The sequence below is a fragment of the Malaya genurostris genome, chromosome 2 (genome assembly GCF_030247185.1).
Source record: "Malaya genurostris strain Urasoe2022 chromosome 2, Malgen_1.1, whole genome shotgun sequence".
Taxonomy (NCBI): domain Eukaryota; kingdom Metazoa; phylum Arthropoda; class Insecta; order Diptera; family Culicidae; genus Malaya; species Malaya genurostris.
Window position 1 is genome coordinate 12,639,443 of NC_080571.1, and position 16,216 is coordinate 12,655,658.

Sequence of the window (16,216 nt, forward strand, 5' to 3'; positions counted from 1 at the left end):
AGATAGTTTCCGACACTAATTTGGACTCATTTTTGACACCAATTTATTTTTTTATATCGTTTATTTATACCCGGCTTTAACCTAATTTTGGTCGTTCGCCGGAGTCACCAATTTATTCAGCTTCAGCGTTTATGTCATATTTGTTCGAAATCTTTTGTATATCTTCATATACAATTCTAATCTAAAATCTCGTCGAGCTGAGTCGAATGGTATACAACACTATGGGTCTCCGAGGCTCCGTTCGAATGTCGGTTTTTCCACAAATTCTCTTAACTTTATATAGAGAAAGGCAAAAAGTGAAAAGAATCAAGGAGGAAAAAGTTAAATGGAAAGTGTGTTTACATTTCGTCTTCGACTCATCAGTGCACAGCAGTTCAGTTTGAACCGTTAAGCACAGGTAAAGTTTCTGCTATTTGCAGACATTTTTTTTTATTTTGCATCGAAGTGCAATGTACACTGATGTGCCGAACGAAAACGTGTTTTCGATTTTTTCTGACCGATGCAGGTTTGGTCATTTAAGGGTTAGCCGACTTTGTGCACTGATTAGTCAAAGGCGAAACGTAAAAATATTGATATCGATTATGTACACTAACGCTAAATTCGGATAACCCCAGAGCTAATGAAATGGTTTTCCCAGTTTGAAATATAAAGAAAAAATTAAGTGAGAAAAATGAATGTAACAGAAAAAATCGTAGGAAAATGAAAGTGGAATCCAACTGGAAGAATGAAGGTAAGAAAACAAAGATGAAGAGAAAAGAAAAGAAAATGAGATGGGATGAGCACATCGACGAAAAAATTAAGTGAAAAGGAAGAATACTGTAGGAAAAAGATATCAAGTTAAAAGGAATCATAAGTTAAAGGGGAAAATTGAGAGTAAAGAAACAAAGAGCGAAGAGTTTAATGAAAAATGTTAAACGATATAAGATTGAGAAACTACACGATAGGAATCAATTATATTAACAATGATATATAAGAGGAGTAAAGTGAAGAGGTAACATGAAGTGGAAAATGAAGTCTAATAGGTTCACAGAAAAAAATATATACTTATGAAATATTTTAAGTGAAAGGGAAAAACAAATGCAAATGTAATGCAACTATGACATAATGTAATGCAACTATGACATAATGCCAAAAGAGAAACGAGGATACAAAGAAACGCCGAAGGAAAATAAAAAACGTGAAGCGAAAAATAAATGAGAAGCGGAAAGGAGATGAAAGAATGAATTTTAACTATGGTAACTGACTTTGCTATACCACTAATAAAAGAATTTGTTTAGTTTAAAAAACTAAAATAAGGGGAGATGGAAGAAGGAAGAAGGAAGAAGGAAGAAGGAAGAAGGAAGAAGGAAGAAGGAAGAAGGAAGAAGGAAGAAGGAAGAAGGAAGAAGGAAGATGGAAGAAGGAAGAAGGAAGAAGGAAGAAGGAAGAAGGAAGAAGGAAGAAGGAAGAAGGAAGAAGGAAGAAGGAAGAAGGAAGAAGGAAAAAGGAAGAAGGAAGAAGGAAGAAGGGATATTGATGAGATGAAATATCGTTAATCGCTTGTTAAATTTTTCCCTGTCTAATATTCTAATCAAATGGAAAAAAAAACTTATCGGTATGTAAATTGCAGTTTTCTAAGGTGAGTTTCATTTAACTTTATATTTGAGGGATCAGGGTGTTTTCGCCGAAAGCCGTTTCACCGAAAGTCATTTTCGCCGAAAGGCCTAATGACATTTCGCCGAATGGGCCACTTCGCCGAATGTCACTTCGCCGAAAACCATTTCGCCAACTCAACCGGCGTCGTCTCGGCGGTTTATGCGAAAAGATTTTCGGCGAAATGGCTTTCGGGGTAATGACCCGCTCCCATATTTTAGTATGATATTGAGGATAATTTAAACAGTAGGGCCACGGAGATAGTTCTTCTAGAAAATTCAGCAGATGCAAAATGTGCGGTTAGTCGGTTACACTCATACCATTATATCTCCGGAAAAATCGATACAGCCATCTCCGAGAAAATTTAGCGGTGAAAATTCTTTGAAAAGTGCAAACACATACCCACAAACAAATATTTTCCGATTTCATCGAGCTGAGTCGAATGGTATTTAACACTATGGGTTTCCGAGGCTTCGTTGGAAAGTCGGTTTCTCTAAGAAATCCATTATCTTTCTATAGAGAAAGGCTAAAAGTATACAAAAACTCAGGTTTTCATTGAGACTCGTCTAGAAAAAATGTAATAAAGCTGTTATAATTTTCAACAACAATTTTTTCTTTGGTTATTTAGGGGTTTGGCTTAATGCCGTTTTTGTATTTTGGCACATAACTGATATCACTAATCTTCACGTTTAGTCTTCGATTCGTCAGTACAGAGCAGTTCAAATTGAAATTCGTAGTGCAAAAACTTAGACAGTTCAATGAGGGCCTCTAGGCAGACGTAAAATAACGCTATTGACTGCTTTTAGCCAAGCCCCTGTACCCGAAACCTGTGGTCGACCAGTTCGTTTCCTTTGGGACGCCAGAAAAGAGATTGCGCTTCGGCGCAATATAAAAAAAGTCTAATGTCTAAATTTTTGCATTAAGCAGTTCAATTTGAACTGCTCTGCACTGACGAGTCGAAGACGAAACGTAAATAATTGTAGATTTTTTCTTATATTCTCATAGTGTTCATAACGTTTCATTAAAAGCATGTTTCAATATTTATAGACAAATACGTCAAGGTAATTGGCATACTATTTTAAAACATGAAAATTTTACACACATATATAGGTTATATTATTTTCAATCAATAACGCTTTTTAATGTGAAGTTATTTTTAAGGATCTTCATCGTATCGAAAATAAATCAAATTTTAATAGCACGGTTTTTCTATCACGAACACATAGTTTACGTCACCGATTGCCTGCATATGAAATTAACGCGAAATAGAGCATTCATTGAATTAATTTTCTAGTTTCATTTCCGATCGTTCCCATTCAGCTCTCTCTCTTCGATCAAAAATGGTATAAAAATCAACAGTTGCTTCGGTAACATTCGAGAGAATGAGTGGCATCACGTTGCCTCGCTGGGGCTTGCTGGATGTGAGTGCTTTTGTTTACCTTTTACACGAAAGGACACTGCGCACGATCCACTCGCGAGAATGAGTGCTCTCGTCGTCGTTCCATGCTTTTAGTACAACTCTCAGTCAGCAGCGAAACGAGAAGAAGAAAAAACACACAAAACAAAACACTACGCATAGCCCTTCGCGGTAAGGTGATCTGATTTCACACTCCCACTCTCGCGAGGTGGACGACGTTGACGGGAGCATAAATGCTCTCTTTCTCTCCCTGCCGGGCATGTGTCTGTCCTCTTTCGTGGTGGTGCATCACAGCATAAATTTCCGTTTGTGACTGGTCGGGACCGGTGTGGCCGAGGCGGTAGGATTCAGTGCAAATCGAACTTGGAAGCGTTTCGGTTCGCTGTCGCTTCAAATCATCGATCCTAGGCAGTGTCAAGCAAAAACCAAAAACCAAAAAAAAAGAAAAAGTAAAATAACCCAGAAGGGCCTGTCCCATTCCATTACTACCCGAAGTGGTTGGTTTCCCGTTCGGTGGTTGTTCGCGTGTGTGAATTCTGACGGTGAAATACTGGTGCGTGCGTGTGTGACCCCTCTCATTCTCGCTGCCCTCATTCCGGTGACGGAAAAGGATACCGCAAAAAAGACCGCCCACCTTCTTCCCGGCGCGATAAGCGCGTGAGTGAGTAGGAAACAAAACAAACAAAACACACGACGACGACCCACCTGGTTAAAGTGGTTTAGTTTTTTGTTTTCGTTTGATTTTTTCATCGTTCGGTTCGGCTTGGTCAGCCAGAGTTAATCGATTAATGCCTGGCACGAGGAAGCCAAAAACCGAGTGAGCCGTGGTGTGAGGTAAAGGATAAATTATGTCAGGATAACTGGATTACTCGCGGTTCGCTAAGCTGCTACTGCTGCTCCATTCCAGTGTTCCAGTTGTGCAAAGTGTCGAAAAATTGTGCAAGGGATAGTGCGAGTGGCACGGAGTGAACGTGCAGAGTGAAGTCCAGTGCCACTAAATTGAGTAGAGTGATTATCTGCAGTGGGATGGAATGGCCTCTCGTACATCAATGTAAATTACTGTGATTGGTTTAGTTTGCGGTCGGGTTTCAGTTCATTGATCAATGAATAATTGAAATGGGCTCGATTTCGCTGTACCTTTTTCCGATGAGTTTATGAGTTAAATTGTTGACGTAATAACAGGAGAAAAAAAAGTTTATTTTTTTATGAAACAAAGTTGAACGAATCACAGGATTTCAGTGGCTACCGGAAAAGTGAATTGATGATGTGCCGATGCCAACCAAAAAAAAAAGGCCTGCCGTGCAACGAAACACACAACCGTTTTGGTGAAAAGTGAACATACACAAATAATAATAGTGCAAACAAAAAAAAATTCGGAAGCACTAGCGTTTAATTATGGTAATTGAAAAGTGGTTCGCGGGGGGTGCGAATTGACACGTGCAAACAGGTGGAACAAATTGAAACCCCGAAACATTCACGAACAACGATCATCGGCTGTAGAGAGCACAAAGCCTACATGTCGAGAACGCTGAATGGGAGCGCACCCAACAAGCGGAAATTGGTACCGTCCTAGTCGCCGTCGTCTCTGCCGTGGTACCCGTGGACCCCAGCCAGCCATCCGAAGTGACCGGGCTATTGTCAGTGAAGTGGGCACAGCAAATCGCCACAGTGAATTATTCAACCTGCTGCTCCAACATAAACAGATGTTTTCTGCATGTGTCACTTCTGGCAGCTCCAACCGTGTGATGCTTAACATAGTAGGCTGGGCGTTTGTTTGTTTGCGAATGCGGCCGGGTGCTCTGTCAAAGTGGCAGTGGATGGTGGCCCGATTGTAGGTGGATATTAGGTTAGTGATTCATTTAACGGCATATGTTTTTTGCTCGGAACAATTGCATTGCAGTTTTCATTAATTTTATCACTTTGCTATGGGATTATTTTTTTTTTGCTTCGACAGAACAAACTGAGTGTTGATTTAATGGATCGTTAATTATGCAAAATTGACAGTTAATTTGGTTGGCTCTGAAAGTGAATCGATAATCGAAAGCACACAGCTGGAATGGTTCCAATTAGGATTCATTAATGGAATCTGCGCTGTGGTTTTTGTGTGTGTGTGTGTGTGTGTGTGTGTGTGTGTGTGTGTGTGTGTGTGTGTGTGTGTGTGTGTGTGTGTGTGTGTGTGTGTGTGTGTGTGTGTGTGTGTGTGTGTGTGTGTGTGTGTGTGTGTGTGTGTGTGTGTGTGTGTGTGTGTGTGTGTGTGTGTGTGTGTGTGTGTGTGTGTGTGTGTGTGTGTGTGTGTGTGTGTGTGTGTGTGTGTGTGTGTGTGTGTGTGTGTGTGTGTGTGTAGAAGCTGCAGATGAGAGAAAAAAATCATTAGCGGTTGTTATTCAACCACTGATGCTGCGTTAGGTTTCCTGCTCTCGAACGAAATTGCGTAATATGCCAGAACAAAAGCTTGTATGTTCATTCAATTATAACTGAACTAGTTTAAAAAAAAATGCCATTTCCTAACGAGTCAAAAACGAATTTAAAAACTGCAACTCAGTAACAGTCCAGGGGTACTAGGCTTGTGGAACAACCAGTCAGTAACAACTTCTCGTGCGAGGTTAGAAAATAGAAATGGAGGAAAGGGACGTTTAAAAAAGAAATTAAATGTTCCAATCGCAGTCAAGCACACTGATTGTTTTCGCACTTAAATTTATCAAGCTTAAGCACATGGACAGAATTCCGATTCTGCCAATGAGCAAAACGAGTCATGATTTCAGCAAAATGATCAAGTCACGCGTTTTTTTCAGAACGGCTAATAAGCCACCTGTTAACTTCCACTTTCGAAAGAAATTGCAAGCGAGCTATGAAGATGATAGAGTATTAAATTTAACACCAGACGAAGGAGAAAAGAAAAGCAAGTCTTTTCTAAAGATTAATTTGAAATTCTATATTTTGAATCATTTTCAGTATTACAACATTTTGGTTTTGAACAACGACGTGAAAACACTGTGTTCTCTGAACAGTTAAGCGCTATTCACACTAGGCCGTGACGTAACCGGAACGGGACTGGACCGGATCTTGTCCGGGTTACGCTTCAAATTTGTTTAATGCAGCTCAATGTGAATATTCTCGCTAGACCGTGTCGTACCCGTGTCTGTATCGACACACGCCCGAAGCACGGTCAAAGCATGCGTTGTCTCAAAGTTACTATTGGCAGGGACTGGAATTGTCGCATGCTCCCATCCAAGGCTCCAAGATACAGCGGGAAATTCCACAAAAATCGTTAGCAATCGTCTTCCACATATCTTCTGTTGGATTCGGCATTGCATCGTCGATTAATTTTTCGGTAATTACACGACATATCTCGTGAACAATCTGGTAGACAGCCCCAAGTCTGTAACTAAATGCTATGGTTTTTTGCGTGTCTCCTGTTGCTAAATATCTGAAATCATGAGACGAACTATAAGCCATCTCAATGTTCCTTATACAATTTTTGGTTGGAGTTTTCTTGACATTTACAAAGAAATCTTGTTAACAAATCAATGAAAATACCCATTTTCGTGAGGAACAGAAGCACATCAAATGCAACGATTGTGTATGTTACTAATAGCAACGGTAGCGACACGGAAAGTGCACGGTATGGTGAGAATATTTTACAAATAAATCCCGGCACGTTGCGGTCCCGTTCCGGATACGTCACGGCCTAGTGTGGATAGCGCTTTATTTGTTCATTACTCCGGGTATGCTTCCATGCATTTTTGCAGATATTGGAGAATCAAGGCTAAGATATTTCATATTGAAATCTATCTATATATATATATAAATGCAGAGATCATTCTTTGTAATCGCATCACGTAAGAACGGATGGACGGATTGAGATGCTTTTTTTTTGTTTGATCAGTTTTTACCCCCACCGGGTTCGTACATCAAAAAAATTAGGAAAACTTACCGGAAAAGTGGGAAAAACCAATAAAGTTATTTTGTATGGACAATGGAATTTTCCACTGAAAAAGTCGCCAATGATTGCTAGATCATTGATAGGTGTTTGGCGCATAACGAGTTGCATAAGTGTTTGGCCGTCGAAGAAAGGAATACTAGATCGTTGAAAGAATCTTTTGGCGCGCAACGAGTAGATTTGGGTGGAGATTTTACATGCATGATTGATTCGTCATTTGGAAACACGTGCTTATCGTGGGTATCAAAATCATTACTTGCCAAATGACTGTTTTAGCTATACCGTAAACAGAAGCACAAGTTCTAATGTCATTCACCAGTAGATGTAGTTAGATGAATTATGTTGGACATCGTGGGCGTGAGTTGAACAAATAAAATTATGTAACGATTTTTTTACGTATCAATGATAGGATTCGGCTGTTGAAATAATGAGTTCAGATGAAAATATTTTCCTTGCATTTAGCATGCTGAAGTTTGTTCAGCCGATTCGGGTGAGTTTTCAAGAGTGGTTTACTTCAAAACGGATGGTATTCATGACATTTGTAAGCTGCTTGAGTCAAATCATTTCATTTTCCGAACTTTGGATTATTTGACGAATTACCATATGGGAATCGTGAATATCATATCTGAAGGAGAAATCGTGGCATGTAAGAACCATTAGTTGTGAGATCTGCTGTTAAATAATATCACTAGCCGTGAAGTAGGTTATGGACAACCGTTCAAAATTAGTTTATTACTTTCGATAATCCCTAAGGATCTGCTATTAAATTTTAAACGTCTTCAGTACAAATAAGTCTTAATATTCAATGATAAACAACAATCCCCGAGGGCTGCTTTTGGAAATTTGGGGGGTCAATTTAAAGTAATTATCTTGGTCATCTCTTTTTCATCCATCTGTTAATTAATTTATTTGTTTATTTAGGAGCAAAAGAAAAGCCTGCTGGAGCTGAGATTTTGGTTCTCCTTCTCCAGCAGGCATACAACCTTCTAATCTTTTGTATCAACAAATAACATTTGACCAAATGATACATAATGAAATCTTAAATTACCCTTATTTAAACTACAAAGCTAACTAACAACTATTCATATTGACTAATTATCCTAATAAAACTACCGGGAAAATATTTGGAGAAAACGGGTTTTAATGGCGTTACGAGATAAATTGAAATTAAATCCATCAGAGCAAGTATTGAATACGCGACATATACTCGAAAACGGTTCAATGAACTCTTAGTTAGTTCTAGCACGAGGAATTCTGAGAAAGAGATTAAACCGCAAATTATGCCGAAGAATGTCAAAACTTAGCTGTTGTAGGAGATCTGCACTATCAATTCGAGATTGGATGAGGTCCGCGACGAAAACAGCTTTTTGTGTATCACGGCGGACAGATAGCAAATCGAAGTGTATGAGCCTACAACGATTTTCGTAGCTTGGAAGATTCAATGGATCTCTCCAGGGCAGGCGACGCAAAGCACAACGAATGAACTTGCGCTGAACAGCTTCAATGCGCAGCTTATCAGTTTGGTAATATGGTGCCCAAACAACAACAGCATACTCGCGAACTAGAGCGCAATATAACGATTTCAGGCAGTATATGTTATTGAAATTTTTTGAGATGCGAAAGATGAATCCTAGCATCTTTAATGCATCTTTAGCAATCCTAGCATCTTTAATGCTTTAGAGAGGGTATATTCTATGTGATCTTTGAAACTAAGTTTTGAATCCAGTAACACTCCTAGATCCCTAATTGATGTCTCCCGTTTTAGTACAGCTTGCGAAATAGTGTAATCATACATGATCGTGGTTCGTTTACGAGGGAAGGAGATAACGAAGCATTTGAAGGCGTTAATAATCATTCTATTGACGTTGCACCAGTTAGAAAATACATCCAACTGTGACTGCAAGAAGTTTGAGTCTTTCAGATATTTGATGAGATGAAACAGTTTGAAATCGTCGGCGAATGGTAGCTTCATGCATTGCAATGCGAAATTCAGATCATTTAGATATAGCAGAAATATGAATGGTCCTAGATGACTTCCCTGAGGAACACCAATTCTCACGGTCATACTACAACCAGTCAGATATGATTCAATGCAATCCATCATCCCACATGTCAAATCTTTAGTTTGAGAGAGATCTACAATCTCTGTTCAATACACTGACTTGAAGGATAAGATGGCAAATGGTGCATTTGTTTAGTTTTTGCGTAACGAAAGCATTGAACAATAATTCCTTCTTTCTTCTTCGGGACGAAGTTATTGTGTTGGATATGAATTTGTCGTAATTCGTTTATTGTAAGTCAAGTAATCAGTAAAATAATGGAAAGAAACATTAACGTTTGACAACTCTGCTGTTCGAAAACACAAATTTAAAAAAATAATTTCAGGCGAGACGAAGTTCGACGGGTCAGCTAGTATATATATATATATAAATGCAGAGATCATTCTTTGTAATCGCATCACGTAAGAACGGCAGGACGGATTTACATGATTCTTTTTTTGTTTGATTAGTTTTTACCCCCACCGGGTTCGTACATCAAAAAAATTTGGAAAACATGCCGGAAAAGTGGGAAAAATCCATGAAGTTGTTTTGTATGGACAATGGAATTTTCCACTGAAAAAGTCGCCAATGCTGTTTGGCGCGCAACGAGTTGCATAAGTGCTTGGCCGTCGAAGGAAAGAATACTAGATCGTCGAATAAATTTTTTGGCGCGCAACGAGATGTTTTGTGTGGAGATTTCACATGCATACTTGATCGATGCGATTCGTCGTTTCGAACCACGTGCTGAAATGGGTATCAAAATTATTGCTTACTAAATGACTCAATGACTGTTCTAGAAAACCGTTGTAGGCAGGAGAAGAAGTTTTGATATCATTTACAAGTTGATGAATTGTGTTCAATCGAGTCAGATGAATAGTATTGGTCATCGCGGGGGCAAGATTAACAAATCAGAAATTTTTTTAATAAATCAATGAAATTGTGCTGTAGAAGCGCTAAGGTCAATCTAAGAGATTTTCCTTGCATTTTTATTTCTAATGATTTAGATTAGACTAAGCGCACACAGTAAGTGGCTATTAGATATCAATGTTCAAGATGTCATTTGATTGAGACTGTCATTTCATGTTGCATATTCTGTGAAGAATGTTCAGACTGGTAAGATAAATATCAAATTAAAATGTAAGCGTCGTCTCCAAGTAATCTAAAGTTCCACAGTACCTGAAAATATCCACTTCATTAGAGCTCTAAAGTACGCATGGTACTTTTTGATACACGTGAACGTACAGAACAGATTCTGAGAAAAATTTCTCGCTGCTTAAAAGCTGTACACACCGAATTATTTTTACGGATGTCGGTACAGTTTTACTGACTTTCAAACAGCTGGATATTCGGTATTCCGTTCAGTAAAAGTTTTATTTGCCGAATGATCGGTACAGTTCCACTGAACTTCGATCTGTCATAATTCTAATGACTTCTTCATCATTCAATGCCGACGTTCGGCGAAATTCACAAAACAATCCTAAAAATATGTCAACGTCTTGACCCGTAAAGTATTACAATTTTTTTTGTAAATTGTATTAGAGATCTGGGAAAGGAAGGAGCAATTTTGTTTTCAAAACATGTTTCCATCCGATTAATTAATTTATTTGCGTGTGATGAACGAATTGAGTTACATTTGCTCTCCAGAAATAATTTATTCAAATAAAATGATCTAATATCTTTCGGATGCAATTCAGTAGAATATGGGATCACCCTTCATATTCTTAGAGTGCTGAAATAAAAAGTTGTAGAAGGCTTTTTGAATATATTCACTAAATGGAAAATTATTATCTATCTATTATCTATTTTTTCGCAAGCAATCAATTCGCACCACTATTTTTTCTCCACAAATCTAGAATTTTCCACATCTTTACGTCCGAAAATTATGTTATTTGACAGATCTTTATTTCTGCTGAATGTATAGTGATGATTACTGAAATTCTTCATCATTTTTTATTAATTTTCCGAATATTGGTAAAACTTTCACTGAGTTCGTCAAGAGAAATGACATTTCAGAGTTCACAGACCGTGTCAGTAAATAATAAATAATCGTAACTTTTACATAGGATTTTCCGATATTCAGTAGTTCTTTGACAGATAATAAAGTTGGATAAATTTTACGTATCTTTCAGTAAAAATAATATTTTACAGATCGTTACCGCAAAAATTATTACCGAACACAAAAAATATAAATTTTTTGTGTATAAGAAACTGCTTCAAAGTTGGCTCTGTCGGGTGAACGTTTACGTATGAGTAATTCCTTAAAACAGACCGTTCAGAACAGAAATCTGTGCATTTGTTCAATTTGCGCTTAACAGAGGTATTTCATATTTTCACATTAATCTTTGGTGATATTTCTTCTTTTTGTTTAGCTCAAAACGAGTGTGTGTCGAATTCCGTTGATTGTAGGTTAAGTAATCAGAAAAATAATGGAGAGAAACGTTGACCACTTAGTCTTTTGACAATTCTTTTGGCGAGACGAAGGTCGACGGGTCAGCTAGTAAAGTTTATAAAAAAAACAGCCAAACGATGTTATGCCAACGATTTGCGAAGTGTGCAGAGAAAATTAAAATCAAACCCTAAGTCGTTCTGGAAGCACGTTAATGAGCAAAGGAAAGTCTATGTACTACAAAGATCAATCGACTTCTAGCTTGCAGAAAATCTGCAACATGTTTATGCAAAAATTCTCTAGAAAAAACTAGAGATATTTTAACTACGGATCAAATCTCCCAGGCAGCACGGAACGTTCCTGTTTTGAGTCAGGCGTTGATTTTCATCAATGTTGATATTAGCTCTGTCCAAAAGGCTATCGTTAAAATGAAGTCTTCATATTCTCCTGGACCCGATGGCATCTCCGCTGTCGTCTTGAAAAAATGTTCCAGTGGTATTACAACACCCTTATGTCAACTGTTTCAACAGCCACTCACGACTGGAGTATTTCCTGTTGTTTGGAAATCTTCTTATAAAGGGTGATTTTTTAAGAGCTTGAGAACTTTTTTAAACAATAAAACGCATAAAATTTGCAAAATCTCATCGGTTCTTTATTTTAAACGTTAGATTGGTACATGACATTTACTTTTTGAAGATAATTTCATTTAAATGTTGACCGCGGCTGCGTCTTAGGTGGTCCATTCGGAAAATCCGCTTTTTTATCGACAAATTTTGTTCAGCGATGAGGCTCATTTCTGGTTGAATGGCTACGTAAATAAGCAAAATTGCCGCATTTGGAGTGAAGAGCAACCAGAAGCCGTTCAAGAACTGCCCATGCATCCCGAAAAATGCACTGTTTGGTGTGGTTTGTACGCTGGTGGAATCATTGGACCGTATTTTTTCAAAGATGCTGTTGGACGCAACGTTACAGTGAATGGCGATCGCTATCGTTCGATGCTAACAAACTTTTTGTTGCCAAAAATGGAAGAACTGAACTTGGTAGACATGTGGTTTCAACAAGATGGCGCTACATGCCACACAGCTCGCGATTCTATGGCCATTTTGAGGGAAAACTTCGGAGAACAATTCATCTCAAGAAATGGACCGGTAAGTTGGCCACCAAGATCATGCGATTTGACGCCTTTAGACTATTTTTTGTGGGGCTACGTCAAGTCTAAAGTCTACAGAAATAAGCCAGTAACTATTCCAGCTTTGGAAGACAACATTTCCGAAGAAATTCGGGCTATTCCGGCCGAAATGCTCGAAAAAGTTGCCCAAAATTGGACTTTCCGAAAGGACCACCTAAGACGCAGCCGCGGTCAACATTTAAATGAAATTATCTTCAAAAAGTAAATGTCATGTACCAATCTAACGTTTAAAATAAAGAACCGATGAGATTTTGCAAATTTTATGCGTTTTATTGTTTAAAAAAGTTCTCAAGCTCTTAAAAAATCACCCTTTATGTTCCCAGTGCACAAAAAAGGAGACAGGGAGAATATCGACAACTATCGCGGCATTACCTTACTTAGTGCAATTCCTAAGTTGTTCGAACTGGTTGTTCTGGAACCCATTTTCAATCACTGTACTGCTACTGCTACTAATCTATTAAGCTTTACGACGTTTATAACAGATGCTATGTCAAACGGTCTTCAAACAGATGTTTTGTATACGGACCTCTCCGCTGCTTTTGACAAAATAAATCACACTATTACTATCGTCAAACTGGACCGACTGGGTTTCGGTTCCTGTATTCTTCAGTGGACTGAATCGTACCTCTGCAATCGACGGTTGGCGGTTAAGATCGGTGATAATGTATCTAATGAATTTTTTTGCTTTTTCTGGCATTCCACAAGGCAGTCATCTTGGACTACTGATTTTCCTCCTGTACTTCAATGACGTGAACTTTTTACTGAGTGTCCCACGATTATCATTTGCCGACGACCTTAAGTTATTCAAAATTATTAAGACAACAGAGGATGCCATTTCCCTCCAGAGTCAACTAGAAATTTTTTCGGAGTGGTTCGAGATTAATCGAATGACAATAAATATCAGTAAATGCTCGATTATCACGTTAACACGGAAAAGAACACCTATACGTTTCGACTATTGTCTCCGAGGATCTACGATAGATAGAGTCACATGTGCCAAGGATCTTGAGGTTTTTTTTGACGAACAACTGAACTACAAGCAACATATTTCGTACATTCTTGCAAAAGCTTCACATTGCCTGGGATTTGTAATGAGAACTGCTAAGCACTTCACAGATATCTACTGTTTGAAGTTTCTCTACTGCTCGCTTGTACGTTCAACGCTCGAATATTGTTCGGCGGTATGGAACCCGTTTTACCATAATGGAAATATCAGAATCGAATCAATACAGCGCAGATTTGTTCGTTTCGCTCTTCGCCAGTTACCATGGAATAACCCTCATCAGTGCGACGTGATCTGTCCCGTGCATTGCTAATCGCCGACGTTTTGTTGAACAATGTCGATTGTTCAGCACTTCTTTGTCAAATAAACATAAATGTTCGCGCACGAGCTCTTCGCAACAACAACCTCCTCAGAATGCCTTTACGCCGCACTAATTATGGAATCAACGGCGCCATCATTGGATTGCAACGTTCTTTCAATGCTGTTTCGAAGGGATTCGAATTCCATGTCCCGCGCAGTCGAATTAAAACTAGTTTTTTAAATATACTTAGAAATAATCATTAGGACCATATTTTGTCTGTTGATTATGTATATTAGTTAAAAAAAATAAAAAAAACTTCTCGTTCGAGGTTAGAAAACAAAAATGGAGGAAAGGGACGTTTAAAAAGGAAATTAAAACGTAATGTTCCAATCGCAGTCAAGCACACTGATATCGCACAAAAATTTATCAAACTCAAACACACGGACAGAGTTCCGATTTTGCAAATGAGCAAAATCAGTCATGATTTTAGAAAAAACGGGAGGGTAATGTCAAAGATATAACTGGAGGACGTGAATACGAATAAAATGGATGGCTCGGTTTCTTTGATGTTAAAAAATCTGAATTCTTGACCTGTAATCTGAAACCAATTTGATGAGTCGAATACAAGAACTGTATTTTGAACCTGACTTCTGAAACTTAATTTTGATACTAGCTTCTGGAACTGATCTCTGAACCAGGCCTTCGAAATTGAATCTGTAGATTGTAGAACTGATCATTAAATTCGTGTTCTAGAAGTGAATTCTGAAACAAGTTTAGTTGCAAAATATTCAGATCCTAGTTCCTGAATTCAGATAACTTAAGGAACTGAATTTGGGAACTAAATACTAGACCTGCATTCTGGAACTGAATTCTGAACCTGGATTTTGGAATGCATTTTAGAACTGAATTCTGGAAATCACACTGAATTTTGGATCTAAATTCTAGTCCTGAATTATTCTTCGGTTTTAGAATTTTGATCCTGAATTTTGAAACTGAATCGTAAATTTGATTTCCGGACAGGAATTTTGCTCTGAACCTCAATTTCAGTTCCGAAATTCAGTTTCAAAAATCAGATTCGTTTCCGAAATTGAATTACAGAGTCCAGGTCTAGAATTAAAATCCTCAGGTCTCAGTTCCAGATTCGGTTTCAGTGCCTGAATTCTAGAACTCGATTCTGGCGTTGGATTCTGGACGGTAAGCGAGAATTTTGAATCTGAATTCTGGAAATGACATAGGAAATCTGGTTTAGGAATCTGAACTTGGATTCTGGTCTGAGCTGAACGAGTCAACTACGCAGGCAAAAATGAATGAAGTGTCAAATTTTGACGCGAAAAATCCTCTAATTTACTGCAAATTTCGGTTGATTTTTCATTAGCGCGTATAAGCAAGTGACAGTTTCTCTTTAATCACACTCTGTTTCGATTATTGTGATGTGATTAAAAAGATTTTCTTAAATTTCACTACTCTGTTTGAAAGTCGAAAGTTTCAGGTATCATTTGATGCAAAGAGTTGAGTGATAAACGTTGAAACCGCTTTATAATTAAAAACTGTCCCAGAAAGTATGGACGCAACCTAAAACCGCTGCCATTTCGCAATGGTTCAGAATCTGTCAATTTTTATGGCTGCGTCCTGATTTTTACACTCTTCTCTAACCACTTGTGCAGTTGTTTATTCGTTTGTTTCGAAATGCGTGGACTTTCAGCAGAACAATGTCGAAAAATTGTGTACAAATGGTGCACAGAACGCGGAAACTGTCACTGAGAAAGATAGCAAAAATGGAAGGAGTAAGTGAAAAAGCCGTGCGAAATGCAATCAGGAAGTTCGGTGAGGATAAACCGAAAACGGGTCGAAAAAAGGTCCTGCTAACCTTCAGTTGGAGAAACGTATACTGAAGGCGTTCGAGCAAAAGAAGCAGGTTTCAGTTCAGGATGTGGCCAAAAAAGTGGGCGCTTCGAAGTCAAATGTTCTTCGTGCTAAAGAACGTTTGAATCTTCGAACCTATAAAAAGCAGAAACAACCAAAACGTAGTCCGAAACAAGAGGCATCGATCAGGCCGAGGGTTCGAAAGCTATACAATAAGATTCTTGCTGGAAATTTGAACTGCATAATCATGGACGACATTATCAGTTTATCGAATAAAATTTGAATATTTAACACTTGTGAATTATTTACAGCGAAATCAAAGTGCGTCCATACTTTCTGGGACAGTCTTTACCAAGAAAATTCGTATGACTCAGTAATAGGGATCTGAGAATTGACACCATGTCAGAAGGGACTTTTATTTCAAATATTTCCAGCTGATTACGTAT

The 16,216-nt window shown here is 38.2% G+C and overlaps 1 protein-coding gene across 1 annotated transcript in view; it reads left to right on the forward strand.

Moving 5' to 3' along the window:
* Positions 1-3,413: 3,413 nt before the first annotated feature.
* LOC131430499 (nephrin) overlaps positions 3,414-16,216 on the forward strand; it is a 422,669-nt gene continuing 409,866 nt past the window's right edge. The window contains exon 1 of the mRNA XM_058595533.1: positions 3,414-4,895. The gene's annotated coding sequence lies outside the window, so the exon portion shown is untranslated. The remainder of the gene's footprint in view (positions 4,896-16,216) is intronic.